Here is a 4,910-nt window from a genome sequence, read left to right on the forward strand (position 1 = left end):
GCCCTAGAGCCCATGCTCTGCAACAAGAGAAGCCACTGCAGTGAGAAGCCCATGCCCTGCAACTAGAGAATAGCCCCCACTTGCCGCAATTAGAGAAAGCCTGCACACAGCAACGAAGACCCAGTGCAGCCGTAAACAAATAATAAATATTTTTAAAAAAAATTCGATGGGAGCAGCAGTTTGTAGTTTCATTTCTACGCGTGGAGGTTTTTTAAAAAAGGGAGCCCATTGGAAACCGGCATCACAATGCAAGATATTAATAGCTGCAGGCCTAGGAAATCACCAGTCTTCTTCCCCAGGGCAAAATGATGCTTTTTTCTTTTAGGAATATCCATGTCTAGAGTGACAATAATTAATGAGCAATTAAAAAGCCTCCCCAGCCAGGCTGTGTCAGGATTTCCTAGTTTTGTTAGGAAAACTAGAGAGAACCAGTGTGGCCTAATTAATTGGTCTTCAGGTAGTAACTACAGCAAAGGTGTCTTGAGTACCCTGGGAAACCAGAGTCTCCTCTTTCTTGAGAATCAATCAGCTCAAGATTGATGAAGGGCTGCTAAGGTCAGGCTTAGAAACACAAAACCATCTGCCAACTCTCTAGGGCTAGTACCTGCAGTAGAGCAATTTTAGAAGAACAGGTGTTCACTTTTAACTTACCTCTTCTTTTCTTTTTTGCTGAAATTGTGGTTTTAGCTAGGAAGAGCCTCCAGTTGGTTGATGAAATTCACATACTGTCTATTGTAACTTAAAATAACCTGGCTCAAAGGTATTGTGATCACCTCGACTGGCTCTTGCACAAAGTCATAAACCACTTATCCCTAACAATAGCCACTCTGGCCTTTCCAGAAGCATTGGGCAGCATCAGGGAAGAGTAACTACAAGGCTTTGGCCCAAAAGGGCTGCCACAGACTGAAAGTGTGTCCCAAAATTCATATGTTGAAACTGAGTCCCCAGTGTGATGGTACTTAGAGGTGGGGCCTTTAGTCAGTGTTTAGGTCGTGAGGGTGGAGCCCTCACTAATCAGATTAGGGTCCTTATTAAGAGACCCCCAGAGAGATCCCTTGCCCCTTCCACCATGTGAGGACACAAGAAGAATGCCATCTATGAACCAGGAAGCAGGCTCTCACCAGACATCAAATCTGCCAGCATCTTGATCATGGACTCCCACCTTCCAGAACTATAAGAAATAAATGTTTGTTGTTTATAAGCCACCTGCTGCTGCTGCTGCTAAGTCGCTTCAGTCGTGTTCGACTCTGCGACCCCATAGACGGCAGCCCACCAGGCTTCCCTGTCCCTAGGATTCTCCAAGCAAATACACTGAAGTGGGTTACCATTTCCTTCTCCAATGCATGAAAGTAAAAAGTGAAAGTGAAGTTGCTCAGTAGTGTCCGACTCAGCGACCCCATGGACTGCAGCAGCAGTCACCTAGTCTATGGTATTTTTGTTATAGCAGCTCAGACAGCTGAAGATAAAGAACTAGGCCAAAGAACACTGTTTCACTCTTAAGTGTGGAGCAGATCCAGTCCGGTCCATCTCCTTTTCAGAGCAGGCTTGGGAGCCTAGAAAGTCCTTAAAAGCTGATGCTCAAATGTTTCTGGTTCCTTGAAAATATCTTCTGGTTCAGTAAGCTAAGAACATTTTTGAAAGTCTTTGATGATGATCTATAAACACAACACCTCCATATATTTGTCAATGATGGTTCAATGACTGTAGTTGTTGTTCCTCTATTTATGCAGGTATTTCTTATTCCTGCTGCTGCTGCTAAGTCGCTTCAGTTGTGTCCGACTCTGTGCAACCCCATAGACAGCAGCCCACCAGGCTCCCCCATCCCTGGGATCCTCCAGGCAAGAACACTGGAGTGGGTTGCCATTTCCTTCTCCAATGCATGAAAGTGAAAAGTGAAAATCAAGTCGCTCAGTCGTGTCCGACTCTTAGCGACCCCATGGACTACAGCCCACCAGGCTCCTCCATCCATGGGATTTTCCAGGCAAGAGTACTGGAGTGGGGTGCCATTGCCTTCTTATTCCTGCTAACCCTTTTTGTTCCCAGTTTCCCAAGGATGTGGGAAATTCCTCAAAACACTCTTGTGATAGATATTTTTCTAAAGACAACTATAGTCAAATATATCCCTTCTCATGTGCTCTTATTTCAATGTGGCATGAATAATCTTCCATCAAGAGATAGGATTTGTGTTCCTGCCCTGTGAGCCTGGACAGACCTTTGTAAATGCCTCAACCAATAGAACGTGGCAAAAGTAAATCCATGTGACTTCCTGGTAGAGTCACAAAAGGTGACACAGCTTCCCCGGGCTCTCTCTGGGCCTTGGGAGCCAAGCCTATACAGAGCAAGTCCAGCTACCCTAAACTTGCCATGCCGGAAACATCATGTGGAGAGACTATATATAGATTAAGGTGTTCAAGACTTCCCTGGTGGTCCAGTGGTTAAGACTCTGCGCTTCCAATGCAGGAGGTGCAGGTTCAATCTGCTGTTGGGGAACTAAGATCCCACGTGCCATGTGGCCAATAAAATAAAAAATAAATTTTAAAAAAGTAGTTAATTTTGAGGGACTTCCCTGGCAGTCCAGTGATTAGAATTCCATGCTTACACTGCAAGGAGCCCAGGTTCAGTTTCTGGTCATGGAATTGAAATCCTGGAAGCAGCGTGGCCAAAAAAAAAAAAAAAAGTGTTTAAGGAAGCCTAACTGTTCCAGTTCTCAGTTGTTTTAGCGTTCCCAGCTAAGGCTCCCAATGTATGTAAACAAACCTCCGATGATCTCAGCCCTGCCTCTGAACCACTCTGACAGCACGTGGAGTAGAAACAAAGCTTCCTCATGATGTCCTGTGCAAATTCCTGACAGAATCTCTAAGCATAACCAGTGACTGTTCCATACCTCTAAATTTGGGGGTAACTTATTCTACAGGATAGTAAGCAGAGGAACCCTCTAGGATATTCTTTGAAGTACAGTGAGGGCACTTGGTTTGTAATCACATCCTGGTTTTAAATCCAGATCTAATCATTATACTAGCTGAGTACACTTAAGCAAGTCAGTTTCTTTTCTGAGCATTTATTTTCTCATCTACAAAATATGGAAAATAATGACTGCCTTAATATATATCAAAACATCAGGGAAAATATTTCCATACCTGTGACAGATCATAATGAAGAAAGTGTTTTTGCAAACTGGTAACAAAATGCAATTGAAAGTGGGAAAAATATATGAATAGAGAATTCAGAGAAGAGAAAATACAAATGGCAAGTTAATGTCAAAAAGTAAATGCAAATTAAGTAATAATAAGCTATCACTTACCCGGTTAGCAAAATTCTGCTAGTGGGTTGCAGTGAAAAGGACACAGTGCTCTGGCAACATGAACAGCTACAGACTCTTTTGGAAAGCTATCTGACAATAGCTACTGAAATAAAAAATACACATATTTTTTAAATCAGAAATCCCTCTCTCTCAAACCTATTGTAAAGAAATAAAAGTACCAGGACACAGAAAATAAAATAAATAAAGCTGCTCTCTGCAGGACAGCTTCTAATGGTAAAAAATCTGGAAATAAAGGTCTTCAGCAGGAGACTGAGGGGACTGAGTAAATGGTAAAACAGCTACACTTTGGAATAATGTTAGAAAGAATAAGCTAGAGGGGCTCCCTGGTGGTCCAGTGGCTAAGACTCTGCATTCCCAATGCAGGGGGCCCAGGTTCAATCCCTGGTCAGGGAACTAAGATCCACAGGCCGCAACCAAGACCCACCACTGAAAAAAAAAAAAAAAGGTAAGAAAAGAAAAGAAAGAACTTGCTTGAGAATGAGCTATAGTGTGGACCTTTATAGTATAGGCCTCTAGCCACTGCCTCTACAGTACTGCTTCCCTTGTTCAGGATCCAAACTCCCAGGAGATAGTTTCTGATTTGACTGAGCCCCAGTAGCATGCCTGCCCTCTGTGTACAGGGAGAGGTCACACCTGACCTCTTTGGCTTCCTTGGAGGAAGTTGGCCACCACCTCCTTGGCTACTCACAATGCGAATTTTCCAACTATGGTGCTAAGACAACGTTGAAGGTTGGTGTTTGGATGCTACATGGCGTTGGCAGTGTGTGCTCAGTCATGTCTGACTCTTTACATCCCTATAGAATGTAGCCTGCCAGGCTCCTCTGTCCATGAAAGTCTCCAGGCAAGAATACTAGAGTGGGGTTGCCATTTCCTACTCCAGTGGATCTTCCTGACCTAGTGATTGAACCCACATCTCTTGCATCCTCCTCCACTGGCAGGCAGGTCCTTTACCAACTGTGCCACCTGGGAAGTCCTGGATGCTGCATAACTCCAATTAATCATAATAAAAAAAAGTCAGGAAGTGGCTTTCATTCATCTTGAGCCAAAAATTGAAAATGCTTTTCCCATTATTCATCTACCCTTCAGTTTACCTTGTGGATCAGCTGGTAAAGAATCCGCCTGCAATGTGGGAGACCTGGGTTTGATCCCTGGGTTGGGAAGATCCCCTGGAGAAGGGAAAGGCTAGCCACTCCAGTATTCTGGCCTAGAGAATTCCATGGACTGTATAGTCCACGGGGTCACAAAGAATCGAACAGGACTGAGGGACTTTCACTTTCAGTTTACCACATGCCCTTTCAACTGGACAGTCTCATTCCTTTCTCTGCTCCAATAGTACAAGGCTGTGAATCCTCTTATTGTGATTGAATACACAGGTGTTCTTGATCTCCAAGAGGTCACAGTCTTGAACTCACCTGATGCTCTCTGATACAAAGGGCTGGTTTGTGGTTTTGACTTTCTCTGCTGAGTCACATCCCATCAATCAAAGGTTTCTATTCAGCAAAGACCATCCTGCATATGTATAAAACAGAATATAGGGGCTTCCCTGGTGGCCCAGGGGTTAAGAATATGCCCTGCAATGCAGGGGACA

General features: G+C 44.0%; 1 non-coding gene across 1 annotated transcript; it reads left to right on the forward strand.

Moving 5' to 3' along the window:
• The first annotated feature begins 3,642 nt into the window (after window positions 1–3,642).
• TRNAG-CCC (transfer RNA glycine (anticodon CCC)) lies at window positions 3,643–3,715 on the forward strand. Its single transcript has one exon. It is a non-coding gene; the product is annotated as a tRNA-Gly (tRNA).
• The last annotated feature ends 1,195 nt before the right edge of the window (window positions 3,716–4,910 follow it).

Source organism: Bos javanicus, chromosome 28 (genome assembly GCF_032452875.1).
Source record: "Bos javanicus breed banteng chromosome 28, ARS-OSU_banteng_1.0, whole genome shotgun sequence".
Lineage (NCBI taxonomy): Eukaryota > Metazoa > Chordata > Mammalia > Artiodactyla > Bovidae > Bos > Bos javanicus.